The following is a 25265-nucleotide window of genomic DNA, read 5'->3' on the forward strand; positions in this document are numbered from 1 at the left end:
CTGAGAAAAAAAAAAACTGCCTTATAAAATATGTAGGTCTTGATACAATGTCTTTAGATAACACATATTTATTATCTACCTCTTTGTCTATCTGCCTGTCCATGTATGTAGGCATCTATGTATGTATTAATGTATTATGCATCTATCTGTCAGCCTATGTATTTATGTATATCTGTCTTTCCATGTAAATGCATGAATCCTAGTATCTGTCTTTATATCGTTCTCGTTGGTTCCTAGGTAACGTGTTTCTGGTAGTCGTTTATAGTGTCTCCGTTTATATATTCCCGCCCCACCGTGTGTGTGTGTGTATGTGTGTGAGGAACTGCCCTGTCCGCGCGCGCTGTGGCTCTGCTCATTCTGCACTGGCTGCTGTCAGCACGCAGAGTCTAAACGGCGACGCATAAACGCCGCTATTCCACAAAACCCCGTGTTGACACGCAAAACATGAAACTAGCGCTTTGGATATCCGTCTGCCCTAAAACCCCAGATGACAAGCCTTAACCCGCATCGGAATGGTAGGTGTTTGTTGCTATATCGACTGTTTTACCGCTCGCGATACTTACCCTGAGACATTTAAGTAGAAGTTACTCGTGGTTGTCAGATAAAATGTCTTCGTGACTCCGTGTGAGAGAAGGACTGAAGTTCAGATAGTCTCTGTTATCGAAGTTGGGCGTTGAGGAAAGTCACGGCGGCTTGTTGTTGAGATGATATCGCGCGGTGTTTTGAGTTTCATACATGCGCTGTGATTGTGGAGTGGTTTTTAACCACATCGGCTGTGTATGAAACTCGCGCGCGGTCAACTGACTGCCGTACACGCCTGCTTTTGTGTGTGCATTAAACTACGTTTGTTTGCAGGTTCACGTTTGTACAATGTCACGTCTGTCAGTTCCACTTGACTAATGTGTTAATAGACCACCAGAAATCTTCACCACAGTATCTTGCATCTTTTAGAGTTACAAGATCTAGAAGTGTAAAATGAAGGTGTTGCATTTGTGTTCCCCCTCTAGCTACTAAAATTGAATACACCTTGTTGTATAGTTAGCTGTTGGCTTGGTGGATAAGCTTTTGTTTGGCTTTCAGAGAGTTCACTTGAATGCTTAGTTTGGATGAGGTGCTGTTTAACTCATCCCTGAGCAGTAGGAACTGGCTCGGCGCTTATGTCCTGTGCATCTTGGAAAGATCAGATCTCTGTCATGCTGTCTTTATAAATATCCCGGTGGGGTCTCTCTGCTGTGGGTGTAATTGGGCATCCCGCCTGCACTAAATGCATGCCTGTCCTGCTCGAGTGCAACCTTGGGCTGTGCTCTGTTCTTTGTCACTAGCCTGATAACTTGACAGATACTGAGACGGCTGGGCAGTCTCGGGATCGTTTCCTCTCTAATTAGCCCAAAATAGCTCTGGATCACAGCTATGTGCTCCCTTGCATTAATCACTTCCTAAGTGCCAGAATTGATCGTTCTGGGTCAATCACAGTCTTGTCCTAACACAATATTTCTCCTCATTCTCAAAATACTTAGTTATTCAGCACCACAATGTGCAGAAAGTTCGCTTCATAACTGGCATCCCAAGAGTGTAGTCGTTTTGGGCCTGATTTGATTCCTCTCTACAAATCGAGCCACTCTGAGACCACGGCTGCACGGGTCTGGTTGGCTGCCAGCAAGCCACAGCACAGTGCATTGGTGAGGTTTCGGTCAGCTGTGGTTTGCAGCTCATCCTATTGTATCCCATTGTACGCCTCTGCTCGCTATTGACCGGAGCTCATTAAACTCCACATGAAGGCCAGTGCTGAACCACTGACCCCTACAATGAGGCTTTTTTGGGCACCTCCTACAGTACTTGTGTGTGGTCTTGCCCAGAAATATCCACTCAGGCACACAAGGCAGCTTGTATAGCATTCAAGCAAATATCAGTCCCACTTTATGTCGCAACATAGGCTCGTTCTGAAAATGTAGCCCTATATACATTTCTGGAGATCGCAAATTATGTAGCCAGAGCTACTTATTGCTGCATTTTGTCTTTAAAACAAACATTACAGGGCCGTATGATGCCATCCTTTTTCACGCTTACCAGCTGACCGCTTACCTCCCTATGGACAGCTTTTCAGCTGTTACCAGTTCGTCCAGTTATCTTGCCATGTACGTCGGCGAACTTGAGATGCAGAGAGGAGTAGACCAGGACAATGGGGTTTGAGTCCATCAAAGAACGATTACAGAAAGCAGGTAAGACATAAACAGAAGCCAAAAAATTAAATAAACTATTAAATAACAGGGTGAGAATGTGGTCAAACCTGTAAATACAAAAAAAAAAAAAAAATACTAATACTAATACTACTAATACTTCCCTTCTTAGACTTTACAGACCTGAAACTTGCTTATAGCACTTATTCATTGTTGCTCTTGGTTGTGTAAATTGCTTCCTTGTCCTCATTTGTAAGTCGCTTTGGATAAAAGCGTCTGCTAAATGACTAAATGTAAATGTAAATGTAAATGTAAATATACAAAAAATCAGGCGAGGGTTTTTCTTTTTCTGGATTACTTTTTAAAACTATTGGTTGTGTTTAGGAAAGAAGAAGGGTGGGTCAGTCAATCAGTCATTCAATCAGTCATTCAGTCAGTTGATAGCCTCTGGTGGATTTAAGCAAGAATAGCAGGTGTGAATGATATTTCTCATGAGAAATATTTGAGGGCTGAAAAAGCGTACACTCAAAGTGGCCTCGTGAGAACAAAACCCGAAAAAAAAAATAAAACGTAGCTCCTGGGGTGTATTTGGCATTCTCCAGAAATGTATAAAGCAGTTAGTTTTCAGAATGAGCCTGGGTTGTTAAATTAGTTGGCCTTATTAACAATGTACCTACTGCACACATAAAACATTCGATACAATGTACTTTCATCATTGTTTCAACTGCTTAATGTGTGCAGTAGGTGCATAGTTATTAAGGCCATCTACAAAGTGGGACCGTACAGGTGGTAACTGAAATATAAGTGGAATAATTAGGGCCACTAAATTATAAAATAATGCACACGCACAATTCTGTACAAATTTATTATACTTAATTGATGTAATGTCACTTGCTCAGCTTTCTTCCTTTAAAGTGTGATTTGAAGCCTTTAAAACAGACTTATTCAGGTCTTTTGCAATGCATGCATGCAGAATTGCACTCAAAGGGTTGCACATAGCAATTTTCAAGGCATGCAATTATGTTGCTTGTATAGTCAATCTACTTCCTTTTGCTCTTGTTTTTAGTAAAGCAAAGCAAACCTTGTAATTTTTTAGAAACATTCACTGGGCTGTACCGACTATTTATGGGTTTACTAGTTGTATTTATGCACTTTGTCTGGCAACTCAAATTAGACTGTTTTGAGGAGAACGAGGTCAGGACTGTGAAGGTCTTTTTGCATGTCATCAGCTTTGGTCACTCGGAAGTAAACTGCCACTAAAAGACAGCTCTGTCATACTCTTGCATGCTGTAGTTGTCCCATCATGTAGGATGGGAAATGGCAGCTGGACTCAAGTGACTTTCATGGAGGCCACACCTGAACAAGTTCCTCAGAACAAGCAGAGATCGCTGACCATCCCACAAACCTCTCAAACTTTGCAGATTTTTTTTTCCAGCCGAGCTGTGATTTGTTTGTACTTACCGCATAAGGAGATTATAAAAAAATACAACAGGGACAAACAGGATTGGATGTTGATTGCATGTCTGTTTTTCAAAGTTTATTTAAACAAATGTTTGTAATTTTGTCTTTGCCAAACAATAGCTATTTAGATGAGATAATATTTATGCATTGTTTGAGTTATTTTTCCAGTGTTAACAGGTGACATGTTTTGCTCATTCATTATGTTTTCCAAATGCTCTCATAAACCACCAAGTACCCGCTTCATTGTGAGCATGACATCTGTAATGACATGTTAGGATTACAATACAGCTTGTGTTTATAAACCAAAACGGCTTGGTAAGCACAGCAAGTTTGCGTCAATGAAAGACACCATGTCAGTGTTCGAACCTTCTCCCAGCATCAACTCCTCATTGTATGCGCGTTGTCTATACCGATTAAAACGGATCACCTCTTATAGCTTTACATCGATACTGGCCACAATCTAAAGTATTGAGAAAACCCTCAGGCAGGTAGTCAAGACTCTTCATTTGCTCCCTTCACCTGTTTACTTCAATTCAGCGCACAAGCATTTCTGTGCCACAGCCATTAGAGATTTTATTCAGAAATCCAGCGTTCCTCAAGGGCACGACTTCCCAAGATGCCTCCTGATTCTGAATATAGTTCAATTTAGATGCAAAAAAGCTCTAGCTGTGTGGGGCCCTGCTCCTTTTGCTGTTATTTCCATACAGCACAGACAAAACACTGCTGTCTGTGCCTTGAATAAAACTAGCGGCTCGCAATTTGAGTGTGTGTGCGGCACAGACTCGCTTGCTATTGGAGATCTGAAGCTTGCAGAATAAGATGTGACAGCTTTCTGGTGATGCCTGGTGGAATTGTGGGGTTATGATCAAAATCTTTTGGAAACCATAACAACAGATCTGAGCAAAGCTTGAACGTTATTGCAGTTTGTGTTGAGATCTGGCCATTTGTAGTGTGGAATGCAGGTAGAGCGTGGCAGACGGGGATTTGGGAATGAATTCTCTAGTGTAGAGGGAGTGTTTCTCAGGGTCAAGGCCCTTTTTCCCACAGTTCTTTATAGACTTGTGTCTTTTCACAGATGCATGTGGCGCCATGCAGTAGAGAGAAAAATGCTGGTCAAGTTTGTGTACTGGTTGGTCAGAGGGCAGACTGTTTAGATTGGAGTTTTTCCATCATCGCTGCCTCTGCAAGGGAGGCTGAAAGGCTTGCTTGAGAAAGTACAGTTCTGTGCAATGATCAGTGAATCACGTATAACATATTATGCTTGATAGTACCAGTTAGGAAACTCATGATAGTAACTACACAATACAGAAGTAAACAAAAAAAGATTTCACACAAGTCCATGTAGTGTTTTTATTGGCATCCTGCACTCTTGTAATTGCATTAGCCAAGTCTCAAGCTGTGTTACAACAATCTGATCTATTATTTATTTATGGCCCTTTTTATTTAGGATGTACTCACTTATGATTTTTGGCGCACAAACATTCCTCAGCTGCTTTTGCAGGATGTGGAAACTCCCGCTCATAACTCAAATCGAGCCTTATCTATTCGATCAGATGTGGTTTGGAAAGTTTCACTGCAAGCATCGAGAGATTGCACGGCAGGTGAGGGAAAAATCTGAAAACTGCTCCCTGCAACTTATTTAAAACTCAGCCATTGCCATAGTAACTGCTTATCTGTTCTAACCCAGCAAACATCTATAAGTGGAGAGCGGTTTCCCTCTGATTCAGATGATCCTTTTGAGGCAATGCTGGATGCTCAAGAGGCGCGAGGAACCCGAAATGCCAAAGCATATGCCGCAGGTTTACATGCAGCTAATGAGGAGGTGAGCCTGTCATTCCGAGAGGAGGCTTTCATGGACTGTAAACTGATATAATCTGAGCGTCTGAATGATGGACATCTATTTGTTGCTGCAGAATCGTATGACTAATGAATACTAGTTAGCTTGATTACTGTTTTGTACAAATCAGTATGAGGCTAAGCTCCCTTCTCCTGGGAATCTTTTGGCTGGTTGAGTAAGTCTTTGACATATCTAATTATTTTAGCTCCAATGTAAAACCAAGGCATCATGGACTCACCTCACATGAAGGTTGTGCTAAAAGTAGGCTTCTTGAAACCTACTTTGAAGTTTGAAGTTAAAATTGCATGGAGGCTTAAAGGTGATATATGTATATTTTTGACTCTTCTAAAGCATAAAATACCATAATATGTTTGCAGACATTTAAGAAACATGTGAAGTGAACATTCTTGTTTATTTGAAAAACAATGCTGAAGTCAGATATTCTGCTTAAGTGCCAGAAAGTCTGTCTTTGTTTTGGTTCTTTAAACCAGCCCAATGCCACTTTAGCCAATTATATTTCAGCACACCGGGTTGCCTTGAAAGATTGGAAAACCTCATATTTCATTCATTCAGTCAGTGATATTGTCAGTGAATTGCATTGATTAGGAATTTGGCTGCTTGCACCAGACGAAACATGACAGAATTTTAAATGCAGCCATTCAAAAGCAAAGAATTGTGCACTTACTGCACTCCAACAAAAGGGTAAGATTTATAATCTAATTGATACATATAAATATAAACCTCTTTAACATTATTAAATGTACATGCTGAGTCACTGATATGTGTTGGCTTGCACTGGGTGACAGTTCTAGGGCTCTATTTTGACAGTCCATGCGCAAAGTGCAAAGCGCAGGGCGCAAATGCATTCAGGGCGTATCAGAATCCACTTTTGTTAATATAAAGACGAAAAAATCCGCTCTGCGCAGTGGCGCATGGTCTAAAAGGGTTGAGCTTATTTTCTCAATGAGTTATAGGTGTGTTTTGAGAATAATCCAATCAGAGTCTCATCTCCCATGAGTCAGTTGCGTCGCGCCATAGCGCATTTGGTATTTACATGACTAAAAGTAAGTGTAAGTGGAAAAATTGAGCATTTCATTAGCAAGAAAACATTTAAGCAGAGCATCTACAGCGCGAGAATGAGAGATAAATTATTAACTTTCTCTCTTGTGGATAGGGAAACCTTGTAAGCACAGATATCAATTAGCCTATAAATAATTAGTTTAGTTTGTTAAGCGCAAATATTTGTTTTAAAACTATTTCTAAATTCAGTTCTATTTTCCAGCAAACAAATAAATGAACAACAATAACGAATTGTGGTCAAACTGAGTTGGGCAAATCTAAGCTTATTTTTTAATAAAACAAATATAAATATGCATATGATAAATAATACTGCTTATAATAATAACATTATACAAAAGCAAATTGTTATGAATGAACTGAAAAAGCCCCTGTGATGAAGAAGGCATGAAGGCAGTGGTTTTTATATTTATGTAGACTAGAAAATAATATGTTTTTTAATATTTTAATCCTTTATATATATATATATATATATATATATATATATATATATATATATATATATATATATATATATATATATATATATATATAAAGGATTAAAATATTAAAAAACATATTATTTTCTAGTCTACATAAATATAAAAACCACTGCCTTCATATATATATGTGTATATGTGTATGTATATATATTCTTATTATATCCTATATATATCCTTAATATTTTAATTGTCATATGGGAAGATTTTTGCATATTGCTCTACATCTTGTGTATATTAAGCAGTGTGTAAGCGAGGCGCACAAGTAACGTGCTCTGCGCTGGACAATAGACTGGCTTTGTTCTGGTCTATTGAAAAATCTATTAGTTTCTCAAAATAGCAACGCGCCAGCAATACACCTCAACACGCCTCCCTTTTTAGACCAGAACGCCTATGGGCGCACATATGAGCGCAAATGCATTTGCTATTTAAACAGCATGGTGCAAAACATCAAAACGACTCTTGCGGCAAGCTGAAACTAGCAATAAACAATGTCGTCGCGGCTTGCGCCACATTGCGCCGGGTGTATGATAGGGCCCCTAAAGTTCGATTTCAAGATCTGAGGTAAACTATTTGCTGCTGCTTTCAGTAGAAAGGCAATAAAAGTCATGTAAAGGGGCATTTAAACACAAATGATTAGCATTTAACACTGAATAAAGCACATGAGGTGTACCTGAGGTTATCATTATCATAGTTCTGTTGTTCAGCTGCAAGAAATAGAAGCCGGTTTTAAAATATGATTAGAACAAAAACTTCTGTTAATATGGAAAATAGTCCTTCTATCACGTGCTGTTGCTGTTATTTAAAATGCGGTTTAAATCAGCCACAAATCAGCCTTTAGGCTCAACAGTCAGGCACACTCCTGTTGGTGTTGCCAATCTGCCTGCACTTCCATGTGTTTTGAACCAGGTGTGCAACACCTAGTTCAACCACTGGGTGCCAAACGTACATACTGCACCTTTAATGGAGAAGGCAATACTAAAATGCTCTGGGGCGAGTCAAAAATAATAGCTTCATCCGAAATAACATACTTCCCTAAGGAGGACGGAATGTGAACAGAGTACCTACTACTGTATGTCTGAATTGACAGCACTTATTTAAAATGTACCCAGATGACCAACTACTTCTCCTGAGATTCTGAAGCGCACCACCAATGAACATTGGATCTCATGAGGATACAGAAGACAATTTGTAGATAGCAGTAAAGCAGTGCAACTAACGGCAGTAGGTAACATGACAAATGTAACATGGCCATATCACATGCATACCACAGAGAACACACATTTTAATGCAGACTAATTACAAAAGTACAACTGAGAGTAAACTGAGAAAATGCTGTCAAAATGTATGGAGCACTGTCTGAGTACCCGTTTGTTGTGGTGTCCAAAACCATAGCAGTATTGCTGAGTGCACTTATTAAATCCAATAATGCACTGAAATATCAAGTGCACGACCCACATCTCACCAGAATATGGTGTTGACAGCCCTTCTGGTGCGCCTAAGGGCTTTTCACTTTTGAAATAGCTAACAGTGGATCATTCTAAACCCCTGTTAAACAGAATCCTGGGTTATCACATTTCAAACTGCTCATAATTTACCTGGGGTTAACAATTAATCCTGAGTATTAGAGTGTTGACGTTTCACACTGCACAATCCAAAACCCTGGGTTACCATCTTTATTTGAATATTCACAGTGTCTGTGTTGTTAATTGGATGAACACCAAACACAACATGTTTTCACAAGACCTCCAGTGATGTGCATCCCTAAAATGAACACTGTCAGATGTCAAGTTTCAGTTTATTATTATGAATGGTAGAATGAAATCTTATCCAGTTTATGTATTTTCCATTACTGTTTGACATATTCTCCATCAAATTCTAAAGTGGCATACAGCAAGTGGTGTTTCTGTTTCTGTCTAAAGCATGTACATATTAGGTACACAGTTGCTGTAACTAGCCATAATGTTCTAAACTGTATCGTTTCACACTGCACATGCTTGGCACTGCAAAAGTGAGTGGGGTTTTATAGCCCGGGGTGAAAAGCAGTGGGTAAAAAGCATGCTAGCATCATTCTCTGTTGTGCAGAGAAATATTTGTGTGGTGTACCTATAAAGGGCTCTAAATGAGTCAAGGCTGCACAATATATCGTTTCAGCAATGATATCGCAATGTGCACTTCTGCAATAGTCACATAACAGGATATGCTGCTGATGAGTTAGGATTATTGTTGACTTGAGACCACAGTTCAGAACAAGGGATTGGAGGAGTCACTGCAGAGTTTACGTTAATGGAGTTAAGGTTTATCATATTCTTATGTATTTAAGGCAAGGTATGTAAGAGAGTTTAAAGCAGTGCTCCTAACAGGGGGGTCCTGGCCAACAAGGGGGCCTCGGCAAGCTCTGTGGAGGGTTGTGCCATATTTAAAAAATTATTTTGCAGTGGACAATTTGGAGATCATGTTGCCTTAGTATGTTTAGTATGTTGCCTTTTATCCCCTGGCTGACCCAAAAAAAATTCTTCACTAAAAAGACAGAATCTTACTGATTTGCTTTCAGCAGCTAATACTAATCGTCACCTTAGAATTATAAGGTATATCTGACATTTTTGTCAAAATTGAGTTATTGACATATTCTTATTAAATGATAACTTATTTACAATATGGGATGTTTTTTAAGACATGTTTACATTTTAAGACTCTTTAATTAAAAAAAACCCCAAATGTTACACATATACTGTTTGCTATATGGAATGAAAATACTTTGAAGGTCAATATCTCAAAATCATTCAGAACGCAGATAGAACCGTATAATTCCAAGGTGACGTAATGACTAAAGCATACTGGACCCAGGTGAGGAAGCTCCAAACATTTTGGGTCGCAGCGCTAGCAATACTGGAAACACGAAATGTAGGAAATAACAAGATAGGTACCTGAACTATGGTTTTATTCCACTTAAGCAAGGAGTCCCTGACCCAGCCACAGTGTATTATCTGTGCCAAAATTCTTGCTACCGAATGCATGAGGCCATCCAAATTAATAAGACATCTGCAGACAACTTATCCCCAATACCATAACGGACACAGAGCAGTTTTTGCAAAAGAATTGACATACTTTCAAAACGTGATGAGGGACATCACAGCTACAGACAAGAAACTTTAAAAAAAATTAGCAACTAATTGGCAACTAATATAGGGCCAATTTAAAGGCCAAAGACTTGACAAACAAGTCAAATGGCCTACAAATGTTTTGCTTTTATATTTTACATTAGGCTATTATTTGTGCATAAACATATCTAGATATAGTAATAGACATAACATTTGTTTGAAAACAACATTTCTTGTCATCCTTACTGCAAACTTATATGAGCGATAATATAATTTAATGTTACCTTACAAGGGCCTTACAATATTTTCCAGGGAAAAAGGGGGTCTAAGGCAAAAAAAAGGTTGGGAAACACTGGTTTAAGGCATTCAAGTACAAGAAATTGTACTGTGTATCTTTATTACAGATTAATTTTATTGAGTTATTTCTGAAATGAAAACTATATAGTGTTATTTTACATTTGATTATTAAACTGAACACAATTAGACTTGCACATCATGATTTTGCCAAGTACAATGCGATCCTGGATTAACATCTTTGTTTGTTCTGGAGCATTATTTTTGTTTGAAAATATAATCCATACGTTTTCCCTACGCCTAAACCCAACTATAACTGTAAATTATTCCCAAAATCAGATGGGAATAATAGTTGGATAACAATCATGTAGAAGTGCATAAACTTAACATAATCGTTAGACATATCCCTTTTGATTCTGATTGGTTGATTGGAATGTTGTTCCAGGATCAACATAGTTGTCAATTCAAGAACATGTTCTGCTTGGTGAAATCATGTTGGCAATTAGGCATCCAGAAACTAGGGGTGCACCATTACCAGTTTCGGGTATGGGATCGATAATTGGTTAAAATACTCACATTGTACATGAAATGCTGATACCAAGCACCGATACCACTTAACAGTATTTCACTACATGGATATGATTTGTCTTAAATATCTTAATGTATTAATTAATGTATTATATATTAATAGATTAGTCCTTATAAACAATCTGTTTAAAATACATTATTAACAAATCAATATTGAAGAATAAACCAAATATGCAATATGATCCTTTGAGAATGTGCGTATTTGTAGCAGTATGTCAAGATAATTAAAACATCTTAATAATTTAGCGAGAGTGGTCAAAGTTTAATATCTAACTTTTGATCTTATCCACCCACAACTCAACCATATAGTTAAATGTTTTGAGCACCTGACCCGTGGATAAATGGCAGGACTCGCAAATATAACAAAGAACAATGCATTACGTGTCCCCAATATGCAACATCAAGAGAGTGACTCCATAAGGTAACGTACACTGCACACTCTTGATTATGTAATTCATGAAGTCTAGACACGTGTCAGCGCAAGGATAACTTATCCTTTTAATGTACATGCTTAATTGGTAATCAATAAGGTTCATCAATTTACAGGGTTAACAACAATGTGTGTATGTTTTTAGGCTTGGCATAGCCTTCTGTTAAAGATTTTTGTGTTCATCCTTGCTACAGGCAAAACATTAAACCTCCTTTCAAATTAATTGCACTTTCATTGAAACCAAATCAAATAAGTATCGGAATCGGTACTCGATATCTGCGTGTACACAAATTCAAATACTCATATTGGTTTGTAAAAAAGTGGTATCGGTTCATGCCTACCAGAAACCCTGTTTATTTACTTTTTTTTGCTGTATTGTATTGATATGTGTCATATCAGGGGTTCTACTTACTGTATCTCTGAAAAGAAATTGGTAGAATGCAGCTCACTATGTTTTAGAAAAGACTTATCCAGTATGTTTGTACAGAAATCCCAAGCAGAATAGATGATTTTTGACATAATGGATGACATAATGGAATCAGTATGCGTCTTATCTCATCCCCTGTCATGGCACAGGTTTGCTCAACTGTCAGACAGAGGAGCTCACTTGCTCATATTAAATTATTGTGTTTTCTTAGTAGTTTCAGGGCTGAATTATCCCTCATCCTGCAATCAGATGTGGTGGGTGGCTGCTTCCACAAAGTCATGCCACTAAGTTATCTTTGGTGCAAATGACAAAACTATGTTTACAACTCAGAAAGTTGTATTCCTTTGAGTAGCTTCCACAGAAATCCACTCCCCAGCCTGGTTGTATTCTAAAACAATACCAAACTAGGGCTTGTGGCGTGTTTACAGGATTCCCAGTGACAGGTCTTTCTCATAAAGGCTACATTATGCACATTTCTGGAGCGGAGCCCATTGCCTGAGTTGCTTCACGCTCACAGCGGGATGTGTTTCCTCGGGGCAGCTCTGGTGTCACTGCACAGGCCTGTAGCGTGTGGAATGCAGCGGGATGAGTAAATGTCCGTGTGTCGAACGGCCAATCACTGTCCTGTGCTCTAACAGTGCACTCTTTTGTGTGCTCCACTCGTGCATGGAGGCAAAGACATTCTTCCAGTGCCAGGAGCGCTGCCAAGAGTTCCACAGGAAAATTATAAAGGAAGGAGGGCAAATCTGAGAGAGAACGAGAACAAAGCTGTTGTGTGGCTTTAGTTACATGCCTCTCTTATTGCTCTGCTTGAATGGCAGAAAACCTTGTAGTTTTTTATTTATAAGGTTGTGTTAAATGTTTTATGGAAGGCGTTGTCTAACAGTGGGAATCAATCTGCTCTGGCACAATCCTGTTGTGGGTAGGACCCTAAATTGGGGTTTTTGAACTTTACAACGACTATGAGAACTGATAGAGTGCCAGTAACTGCGTCTTTCTTTTTATATTATGGAAAGACCTGCACTGGGGGAGTGAGTCCCTGTGATCAGAGAGCATGTGGAATAGTAATACCAGAGGGTTGCCACCCACTTCCTTGTTTATTTTGTTTCTAAGCGTCATCAACACAGCATAACACAATGACCGGTGAATACTGAGCTATTTAGCACATGCAGGAGATCTCAGGGTTAATATAGTTAAAGGGACAGTTTACCCCAATATTAAATGTTGCTTTTTATTCATTCTTTCTCAGGTCAGTGTAAATAAATGTTGTTTTTTTTAATGTACTGTAGTACATTAAAGGGCACCTATTTTACTCCTTTTTCAAGATTTAAGATAAGTCTTTTGTGTCTCCAGAATGTGTCTGTAAAATTTCAGCTCAAAACACCTATCAGATTATTTATTATACCTTTCAGAATATTGTATTTTACTCTGAACATAGCTGTTTTTGTAGCCTTCGCCTTTAATGCTAGATGTCCCCACCCACTGTTTCCATGTGCCTGTCAGAGTGTGCCTCAATCTCCGCCTCGGCTGCGTCAGATAATCAGCTCAGTGACAGACATGAAGGAAACAGATCTCACGTAACGTTTGTGAGAAATACTACAGTAAGAACTTTCCCAATGATTATTTGATGTATTTGTTGTGAAGTTAATTCAAGCCTTTCTGCAACGATGAGACAATGTCCTAACAAAGTTCATGTGCACACACAAACACACACACGCAACGCACACGTTTAATTTGCACTGTTTTTGCTTGGCAAATGTGACAAGATACACATTAATATCCACTGCTGTATAGATGTCCATTAATGTACAAAATAAACCTGATTTAAAGTCCACAATCTGGGATTGAAGCATTTTCTTTTATAATTGTACTGATGCGGCTGTGGTGATAAAGTAAAAAAGAATCAGTTACAGGTCGTTACAGGTAAAAGCGCTGTATTCATTACAAACATGTTTTAAATGTTTTAAACTTATAATGCTCATTCTTGATAATATTTGATGACACTATACCTACACACAGTTCTGTCTAAACAGTTTACAAAAGGTGATTTTCCTCATAGGTCCCCTTTAAAAAAGATTTTAAACCGAAACTGTTTAAAAAGCAGATACATAAAATGCAAGGGAATGACTTCTGGTGCTTAGAAGTCAGAAAAACAGATGCAAGAAAACCCAATTCCTACTCCTGATGACATATTGAGGTCTTATCAAGCTAATTGGTCTGTTATGTACAATATTTTTAGGTGTAACTTTCAGCCTCATACGTCTCATACTTTCTGTCTCATAATTAATAAATGCATGGGCACAAACTAATTCAAGTCAGCATTGTTTGTTTATAACGTTTGCATAGAGGTTGCAAAAACCATTTTTGGTGAACAATGCACCATGCACGTCCTTCCTATTCATTGTAAACAAAACTGCTCATGTGTGAGTTTGTGTCCCTGCAAACGTCATATGCCACTATAATAATATCTCACTTCTGCTAAAATAACACCATGAGATTGCAGAGCATGACCTTTTTTTGTCAGCTCGTTGACCACAGTACTTTTATAATCATGCTTGTTTGGACTGGGAGGAAAAACAAAACTTGGTACCATTCCAGAGTCATTTGGGATTTGTTATTTTTCCTGTCCTTCCCCATATAATCTTATCGGCCCACCTGGAAAGCAGTAAAGACATGTGAAAATGTTGTTGTTTAGATCCTTCCAGCAGCTGTGGAATGAACAGAGTTTGTAACAGTCACCCCTCCACATCATGTCAATGGGAAAGTGCTCTCCATCCATTCGTTTGCTCTTTCTCCGCCCTAATAGCTCTGTAGCTCTGTGGGGGGAGCAGAGATCATAAATCAGATCCATCCCTGGGGGAAAGTGATAGGACAGAAAACAAGCATGAAAACTTTCATCACGTTCCATGAATGCAGGGCCGTGTCAGCTCTGATGCTGATGTTTTTTTATGAACGCTACCTCCATCAGACACTGATGGGTCTGATAAAGTGATAGCTTCGGTTGTGGTTTATTGATTGCTAGATAAGAGTGGATGTTAGCTCTCAGACTGAGGCCGTGTTGAGGTGGTTCGTAGGCGTCGGGATTGAGCTTAGGGTGGCTGTTATCTGCTCGGTCTTTGCAGGCTGGATCTTTCTATTGTACAACTAGTAATGACATCCCTGTGGACCATAGGAGAGCGACACAGACAGGCGGGTAAAATGAGGAGAAACCACACAGCCTTAGACTTCAAGTCATAGCATGCAAGAACAAGCGCAACAAATGCGTACTAGAAAGATTCAAGCTTGTCCAGTGTCTGTACACTTTGAGCATCAGTTATTTTTGCTGTCTTCAGTAGTTTGTTGTTCTTGATCTGTTTTCTCAGTTTGTTTTCAAACTTTGAAACAATGACCTGGTTCAGTGTTGACACCTTGAAGACAAATGAAGTGCTAAAATAGCACATGTGTGAGCAGTGCATACAGTACAGTGTACATTCTGTTAGTAAATTCAGGTGTGTGCATGTGCAGTAGAGCTGGTCTTAATACCAGAAGCCTTGGTAGTTATAAACAATGAATATTCAGAACTTTGGAGGGAGGGGGCTGAACATTTTCTCTTATTAAGGCAGGAATTTCTGTCTGTCTGTTTCTTGTTTGCATTCATACTATGTCAGAACTGTTCATCCTATCAACTTATGCATGGCTATTGTGTTGCTGTGGATTCAAGTGTCACGTTTTGGTGCAACATGGACATGTGACATATTCACAATTAATAAACTTCATATAAACTACAGAACAGTGCAAGCTGAAAGCTGCATGCCCCGCAATGGGAAGGAATTATTTGGAAGCTAACAAAGGAATTTGAGTTTATCTACATTTTCGGGTAAATGGGAACTTCTGGTCTTATTTATGACGTAGTCAGCTTTTGAAAGAATGCGCTCTGATGGAGTTGAGTGAATGAAATGCAAAGAAAGTGTTTGGCTGCAAATGCTACTTTAGAGAAGTGGTCACTGTTTTGCTTTCAGCACGCAAGTGGTGCTCCTACATTGCAGAGTAGGGTTGCAAGATCAGGAAAAAAATCTGTTATTGCAATATTTTTCTGATATTTATATTGCGATATACTTTGGTATACTTGGAAAGAATTTTTCGCCACACTTTATTTTAAAGTTCAGTTTTCACTCTTAGCAAACCATTTTGACTTTTGCTTCTATAAACTCCTAATTTGCTCCTTAGTAATAGTTATTAAGGTAGTTTAGGTATTGGGTAGGATTAGGGATGTAGAATAAGATTTTACAGAACATGTGCTTTATAAGTACTAATAAGCAGCCAATATCTCAATAACATGCATGCTGATAAGCAACTAGTTAATAGCGAGAATTGATTCCTTAAGTGCTACTGGATGTATTAATTTTGATCGACTGGGATGATTCTTTAGGGGAGGGAATCATACATAACATGTAATAAACAAACTACAAACGATAGATAAATGCAACAAAGCAAAGATAAACATAAAATAAACAGTGTATGCGTTATGGTTTTGTATATGTAAATGTAAAAATGACTTAAACTCTCTCAACTTTGCATATTTTTGCGATGTGACTATTAGACATGGGCCAGTATAAGATTCTGACGATATGATAACCTTGAATAAAAATTTCACTAATTACTGCTCTTAAATAACTTATTTTCAAATGTCTGGGTATAAGCACCAAGTTTTTTTCCACTTTGAACACAATATATTTTATTTTGAGAAACATTTAAAATATTTAAACATGTCAGGCTAAATAATTCAAATTAATCGTTGTCTTCTGCTGTCTTTATTAGTTTCAAAAACACAGATTCCTTTACAATTTAAAACGGCATCTTAGTATTTCTTTTCTCCTGGAGATAAAATAATAATAAATAAATAATAATAAATAATAAATAAATAAATAAATAAATAATAATAAAAATTTTTACAAATACCTTAGGAACGGTATAGCAGAAAATGTTGTCGATTTTAAAACCTTAACTTTTCCAAACTGTGGTATACCTTGAAAATGGTGACTATTGTGAATGCACACATTGTGATGTCGTTGCTAAAACGATATATTGTGCAACCCTACTGCAGAGGTCTTCTCCCTTTGTCATCTCTTCCAGATGAACTAAATCCTCCTGATGTTCATGACATTCACTCATGGGCGAGTCATATTGTAGCACAAATCAGAATTATTTCACTGTGACGCCTTGTGTTCAGAAAAAAATGAAATCCCAAAATTGAAAATCAAATGCCATCTGAATATTTAAATAATGGAACATTCTGGTCTAGCTGTTGGCAAAATTTGTGTCAATGCACCCTAATATGTGTTAGTACCCTACTACATTTTAGCATTTAGGTTATTTTTGAGTTTTCAAGAGTTCAAACTTAGCTGATGATTTATAATAAAGTGTGTTTGGCATGCTGTGCCCGGGAGAGAACCCTAAGCTCATAAGATTCTCGAGTCCAGGGCTTCCTCCTGTCTACAGGGCGAAAGGGGAGTTTAAGCTCAGGTAGGTCTCGAGAAGCCCATCCTCAAGTTTGCGGCACTTTGACAAAAGTGTCTTCTACATTGAAGACGGAACAACAGATTTGGGAAAATATGTTGTAATGACGGAATTTGTAAACATAGTTGCCTAACATTGGATTTACGAAACACATCCCAACAAAGATGTTAAGAATGTTATTGCAGATTCTAATTTTGCTGTATTTTGCATACTGGTATTTGTTTATTTAGATGCATTGGGATTTTTAATTTTGTGATGAAAGACTTTGTGTTGAAAGGCCCTCTGGCTAATTTTTCCATATCAATATCTAAGAGAAGTTCACATTTTTCCCTGAAAAAACTATTTATACAAGTCATCAGGGATCAGCTATACCCAGAGGACTGCTGTTGAATGCTGATGTGTTTCCTGTGAAAGTCAGTGCTGTGCTTTCTTGAAATGTAAATGCAAAATACAACCTCATTACCGTGAGACCATTGGGCAGAGCGCTGGCATTTGTTTGTCTGGAGGCAATAAACTTTGAGCTCAGGCTTATTTTTTGGAAAGATCTTAATGATTGTTCCTTGGAAAACACCCTGACTGTGGGTGGGGTCCTTAGTACGGAACACACTGTAACGGAGAAGGTTGCAGCATGTCGACATGACTGTAATAGTAATGCTAGTCTCCTAATGAGTGGAAAGTATTATGTTAAACATGCCTCATTTCATACATATAAGGCTGTGTTTATGATACCTCATGACTTGCCCAGGGCTTTTGTGCAATTGACTATGTTAGTTATTCAAAAGACGTTTGGGCTACATGTGGTCAAACCTGATTAGTGTTTATCTGCTTGTGTTCTTATTTTTACCCTATTTATTGTGGTGCATTGCTAAAACACAATGACACACTTCCTTCAGGCTGCGTTTATGTAGTTTCCATGGCTACAAACGCTCTTGCAGCTGGATGGGCAAAATGAACAGAGAGCATGGACGGTAATGTACTCCCAAACACCCCTCCTCACTCTTTCTCCTCTCTCTCCCTAAAAGTCTTGTTTTGGCACAGTAGGGAGGGGATTTTGGGAGGCTTTGGGCTGCAGTTAAGAGTAGTGGAAGTTTGATTGCACAGATGTTGCTCTCCATCACAGGTGTGGCCTAAACGAAGGAGCGCAGTTGAAGAGAAGACTAGATGGAAATGTGTCTATGAGCGATTGGGAGGATTGAGCCAGGTAGAGGTGTTAGGATATTGAAGAGATCTAAGATGGGGGATTCCCAGGTGAAGCTTTTTTGGCGGAAAAACCTTTTGTGAATGCATCAAAAGCCTGTTATGTTCATTTGATGAGGCATAGTGTGTATTTACTCTACTTTTCATCTTACACCAAAGAGTTTTCGTGAAACTACTGAGTTGTTCTGGCTGCAGCTGATAAAGAACATTTGAGGAAGAGATTTGGATGTGAGGTGGAGAGAAGAACAAAGTTATGATGGAGAGCCTGAATATAAAGGTTGAGTAAGTCAAAAGATAAAGAAATCTTCAAGTGTGCAAAACTGGCATGCTGTATCGCAGGGTCCTGTATCCACAAAATACATCATATGGACAAAATAAAAAGTATGTTGTTCCATATTATGCTCTATCATTTATTTTTCTGTGTCAAATAATACATTGTTTACAGAAATAATTCTTCATAATTGATATTATGTGCAATAATTTACGGCATTACAGGGATGCAGACAGGAACAAAAATAGCAGCACTTTGAGAAAGTTGCAATCGTGAAAGTACAATATTTCATGCATTCATTAATTTTCTTGTCGGCTTAGTCCCGTTATTAATCTGGGTTCGCCACAGCGGAATGAACCGCCAACTTATCCAGCAAGTTTTTACGCAGTGGATGCCCTTCCAGTCGCAACCCATCTTTGGGAAACATCCACACTCGCACTCATACACTACGGACAATTTAGCCTACCCAATTCACCTGTGCCACATGTCTTTGGACTTTGGGGGTAACCGGAGCACTCGGAGGAAACCCACGCAAAGGCAGGGAGATGCAAACTCCACACAGAAACGTCAACTGAGCCGAGGTTTGAACCAGCGACCCAGCGACCTTCTTGCTATGAGGCGACAGCACTACCTACTGCGCCACTGCCTCGCCAGTACAATATTTACATTTTGATAATATTTCCTTTATATTTCTACATTTTAATCATTTTATCTTTTGCCCTGAAGTTTTAAATTAAGTAAGAAATATGATAACATATCAATGTGTACATTTCTGAGAAAATAAGTAGTCCTCTACATGTGGTCCATAGAAATTTACTTTAGATGTCGCCTACCCTGTTGTTGTCTATTGGAAGGAATGCGACAATAGAGCCGCCATTTTAGTACAGGGTAGAGCTCCTTTGAAGTGAATGCAGGACCAAGGTGCAGTGGAGGACTGGCCATCCATATCCAGTGATATACACAGGTATATAGATATATCTATGATCGGGAGTTTTCCCAATGGTCAGTATGCAATTTTTTTTTCAATTGCAAAAATCATCATTTTACATCACTTTTCTACATCGATGGATAAGTGACCGCACAGTAGGCATGGGACGATAACTGTTTTCAAGGTATACCGCAGTTTGGAAAAGTCAAGGTTTTAAAATCCCCAAAATGTTCTGCTATACCGTTCCTAATGTAGGAGTAAGATTTTTTATTGACCGTTTTTTAGGACAGCAGTATCTCCAGCAGAAAAAAACATCCAAAGATGCCATTTTAAATTGTAAAGAAATCAGTGTTTTAGTAACTAATGAAGACAGCAGAAGTCAACGATTAATTAGATTTTTTTAGCCAGACATGTTTACAGCACCAAAATATTTTAAATGTTTATCATAATATAATACATCGTGTTCAAGGGGGAAATTTTTTTCTGTTTTGTACCCAGACATTTAAAAATAATATATTTTAAAGCAGTAATCACAATGCAATCAAACTGTGATATTTTTATCCAAGGTTATCATACCGTCAGAGTCTTATACTAGCCCATGCCTACCGCATGGGTATTGCTGACAAAGAGTGTGTTTGTGTGCATGGAAATGTATTATCTTCCTCCCTGTTAAACTTGATCTAATCCATGTCCTGAAACACACCCCCTCTCCTGCTCTCACTTCTAATGCTAACAAAGTGAGTGATTCGTTTGTGAGTGAATCTCCGTTATGTCACTTAGCCGACAGTAATACAAGTTTCTGGCACTGCAGCGTCTAGTATTCATATTTCATTTACATAGTTTGCCTATTTTATTCAACAAAACTAGCATAAGCTGAGTATTTAGTGCAAGTTGGTGCTACTTTGCGTTATAGTGAATGCAGTAAGTATCATCAAAAATGTTACTTGTTTAGCACAAAAGTTCATACCATACAAAAACGTAAAAAAATGAAATCTTATCTATGAAATGTTCTGCCTTTGTGCTTTGTTTTCTTTCTTTGCTCGTTACTACACCTGTACACAGCGCTAAAGTCCAGCATCTTCACATTGGCTTTAGTCTTGACTACTGCGGTTGAATGACTTTTGTCCTGGGAGTACTGTACAAATGTGGCGGTGATGTTGATGCATGCTCAGGGTCCGTATGCGATATCTAATGTATATATCTATGCATGTGGTCTAATTCAGCTTGTAGAATTGAAAAGAGAGGTGAAAGAGAGTGAACAAGAACAAAAACTAAAGTGATATAACCAAGCAAATGACATAAGTCAAGAGGGAACACAAAGAAACCAGCTGTCATTTATCACATTTCTTTAATTTTATTCAATTTTATATGGTTTAAATCCCTTTGTGGTGAGCAAGAAGTGTAAATGCTTTATTTAGGGTTTGCATGCGTTTAGTACTAGTTCCACTTCCCCTTTGTGGGATGAAAATACACACTAATGTCACCTGCAGGTATAGAAAGATACATCCTCTCATGTAGGTGCAGAATATATGTTCTCTTTTAAGTCAGCTGTCCATTTTGTGTGTTTGTGTGCAGTTTTTTCGTCCAGACGCAGTCAACAGCAATGTCGGTTTTCAGCACTGCTAGTTGTTTGCATAACTGTCAACCCTCTTGTTTTTCCAGGCATTCTCCCGTATTTTACAGTGATATCCCACTATCATCATGTAAAGGTATTTTCCTGTATTTCTCCTGTATTTTTAGTCATTCTCTAAAGGGTGGCAATAAATATTAAAGAGCCGATCCTCCCTTTATACAACCCATACCGTCAAACCACCAAGGACCGCCCCTTGCTCTTAAATGTGAATCTGTTCTGTGGTTTCATTTTTATTTAGGAATGAAAACACTTTGAAATAAATAAAGAAACAGTGGGATCCCCTTTCCTTTCCATTACAGGTGCCATCGCCCCCCCTGTGCAATCCTCAAAACAGTCATATAGCAGTGCGTGACATTCAGCTGACGCACTCTATAGTGATAAATAGATGCTGTTTCCCAAACAGATTCTGTATGCACTATTTGAAGCGGAGAGAAAGTCTGGGTTTTGGATGCGTGTTTGAACAGACATATACACATAATTAATTATCGTAACATCTAAAGATGTCGTTCTTGTTGGGTTTTTTCAAACACAACTAATTTTGTCCTAAATAAGCATAAAAAGTTCTAAAAGCAGTCAAATGCTTTCATTATAACGCTAGATCTGTGCATTTTTAAAGTAACACCTGTTATTTATTGTAATCAAACGAAAAATCCAAATAAACGAGAGTTTTATTCATTGCTCTTTATTCAGAATGCGTAGGTGATACAGTGAAGAAAAAAACTATAAGATTTGATAACCTGATTCTATTCGTTTATAATAGCTATTCATTTTAATGAGCTGAACTGTTTGCTAATTTTTTTTGCTGCTAATGTACAGCTGAAGTCACAATTATTAGCCCCTTTGAATTATTAGTTCCGTTTTCCCCAATTTCTGTTTAACGGAGAAGATTTGGGGAAGATTTGAGAAGATTTTTTTCAACACATTTCTAAACATAATAGTTTTAATAACTCATTTCTAATAACTGATAAATTTTTTTCTTTGCCATGATGACAGTAATTAATATTTGAGTAGATATTTTTCAAGACACTTCTATACAGCTTAAAATGACATTTAAAGGCTTAACTGGGTTAATTAGGTTAACTAGGCAGGTTATGGTAATTAGGCAAGTTATTGTATAATAATGTTTGTTCTGTAGACTATCAAAAATATATAGCTTAAAGGGGCTAATAATTTTGTCCTTAAAATGGCTTAAAAAATAAAACAAATAAGACTTTCCCCAGAAGAAACAATATTATCAGACATACTGTGAAAATTTCCTTGTTCTGTTAAACATCATTTGGGAAATATTTAAAAAAAGAAAAAAAATTAAAAGGGGGACTAATAATTCTGACTTCAACTGTATACTATTTATTTTTTCTTTTGTAAATAATAATGATAAAACATATTACTGACTGTTTAACTGTTTATTTACATTTAAACAGCTCCAGAAGAACAGATTTAGTAATTTGGGGATTGGGGTATAAGAGATATCCCTTATTATTGTGGGCATATCCCTTATTTTCACATCCCAATGTTGACAGGTTTGGTTCTTTGACGCTAGTTTAAAGTGTCCTAGGCATTAGATGCAACATTTTGAGTTTAGAAAATCATTTGTAGGTAAAATTTTGAATGCCTGTTGACCTTATTCTCCACAGACGAGCAGGCGCTGCTATTTGAATCTTTTTGCCACGAGACTTCGGTCTCATTCACTTCCATTCATTTTTAGACATTAAAAACTGCTTGTTTCGCTGTTTGATGTTGCAAACTGATATTTCCTTGTTACATTATTCTTCTTGGTCTGTATAGTCATGCAAACATTTGTTTGTAGAACAAGTAGTTTGACCATTTTTTGCCGTTTATTATTCCTTGTCATTTCATAGGCGACTTAAATGGAAGTTCTAAGACAATCGCAAAAACAGGCGCACTTCCGCATTTTAGAATAAGGTCAATAGTTCAAAATGTTTTTTTATTTCATGGAAAATCAAGGATATCAGCCATGTGATTTCTCTAAATTTGGATCTGGAAATTGTTGAGGCATCATGCATATACATTGCTTGACTATGTTCAGGCACTCTGTTTTGTTTTTGATGCCTTATTATTTCACTTCAGACATTTAAATACATAGTTTGTTATGGATTCACACCCAGTCTGATTCAGTCAGTCCTCATGGGGTTCCTCCCTGGGTGGGTCAATAATGGCTGTAAATTACAATTGTTTTGTGTAACTATCTTTTCAGTACCTGAAAGGAGCTTTCTTGTGAGAGCTTGTTATGAAAAGCATAAAAGGGATAGGCCTCATGATCCTTTTGTTCACACAGAACATGCAGGTGATTGAGTCTCAAACTGTTAAAATGACCCGTGTGTAAGTCAGACTTGACTTCTCAAAATCAGACTTGATTTTGCTTTTCTCTGTTGTTTTGATTTGTTGTTAGCTTTGATATCACATGCATCTGCCAAACTAGGTCCTATCACACCGTGTTTAAAATGGGACCGGGTTATATTTGCCTTTTTACCTTTAGGTCAGGTCAACACTGAGCTCATCTATATGTTTCCAAAAATACAAACCTGAAATAGCCCCAACCTCTCTGAGGTTACTAGTTCAGTAGCTGCGCAGACGGATTGTTTATCAGAAAAGATTAGTAAACATTTGGATATGTTCTGTAAACACTGCCAATTTCATCCTCAAAATAAAGACTTTATATTTAGCTGATAGAAAAATGTCTATTTTTCAGAACAATAATATCATTATTGTGGTGATATAATTTTCATTAGAATTAAGCGCATCAAAAGGCCTATCGAGATTAATGGTTAACCAGATCATTGTAATCCTAATCCAATCAGTTATTTAGCTAATGGAAATAAATAGTTGAATCTATTGTAATACTAAAATCTTGACATATTGATGACAAATTTTTTAACTGGTCAAGTAATGAGAATTGGATTTATCTGTCATGAAATGAACGCTGTGATGCAAAAATGTCTTTGTTTAGTTGAATGTATAGGGATATCTGTAGGTCTGGTCAGTCTGTTGGCTGAGATAAACAAACCAAAGGGCTAAAGGCCAAGAAAAATAATCCTTCAAACTTCTGGGATTTACGCCCCTGACAAGAAAAATATATTACAGGCCACAAGTCTGCACCTACTCAATCATGATTTTTTTCCCCTTTTCATGACACTGAGTCGGGGGTGAGCTGTGGCCTTTGTGGTTTCTGCATACGTGCACACATTGAAACATATCGAACCTACTAAGTTTGGGAAGTCAGTATGTGCATTACGCAAACAGCTAAATATATCAGAGTGGCATAAGTAAGCACTTATATGTCACTACTCTGTGGAGTTTTGGAGTACAGACTTCTTCCAAATGTCACCGATAAATTATTTTTAGCCTATTTTTATAAACACATCCACCCAGTCTGGGTGCGCAGAAAGAATGAATCAGCAATTGTGATTTCATTTGACGGGTGTCTTAATGATGTGATGAATCATTTTTAAAAATGATTTCTCCTTCAGTGCTATAGCGAATGAAGCTTTGTAATGACGAAAACAGTCACGGCAAAACCGCACTTGAAGTAATTCAACATTGCTCAATGTTTACGACGTTTTGACTGATATCATCTGAAATAGCTTTTTTAATTACATGCCCCTTTTATTTGCTGAGTATGAAAGGATGGCGTATCGAAAAATCTGATTTAAAGGGAACACTAACACAAGAGCAGATCTATATTGATTTTTCTCATCATGTCAGAAGCTCTCTGAGTTAAGTAGGCCAGTGATTACATTGCAAACTGGTTCCAGCGATTCACTTAAGACTAAGACTTTAATGCAGTGGAGTTGTTCTGCTTTTTCATGGTGTCATGCAGCACTGCATTGTGGGTTGAATTAGTCATTTTC

At 37.8% G+C, this 25265-nt stretch overlaps 1 protein-coding gene across 1 annotated transcript in view; it reads left to right on the forward strand.

Moving 5' to 3' along the window:
* The first annotated feature begins 302 nt into the window (after positions 1-302).
* ppp2r3a (protein phosphatase 2, regulatory subunit B'', alpha) overlaps positions 303-25265 on the forward strand; it is a 119597-nt gene continuing 94634 nt past the window's right edge. The window contains exon 1 of the mRNA XM_009298556.5: positions 303-515. The gene's annotated coding sequence lies outside the window, so the exon portion shown is untranslated. The remainder of the gene's footprint in view (positions 516-25265) is intronic.

This window comes from Danio rerio, chromosome 2, assembly GCF_049306965.1.
Source record: "Danio rerio strain Tuebingen ecotype United States chromosome 2, GRCz12tu, whole genome shotgun sequence".
NCBI lineage: Eukaryota > Metazoa > Chordata > Actinopteri > Cypriniformes > Danionidae > Danio > Danio rerio.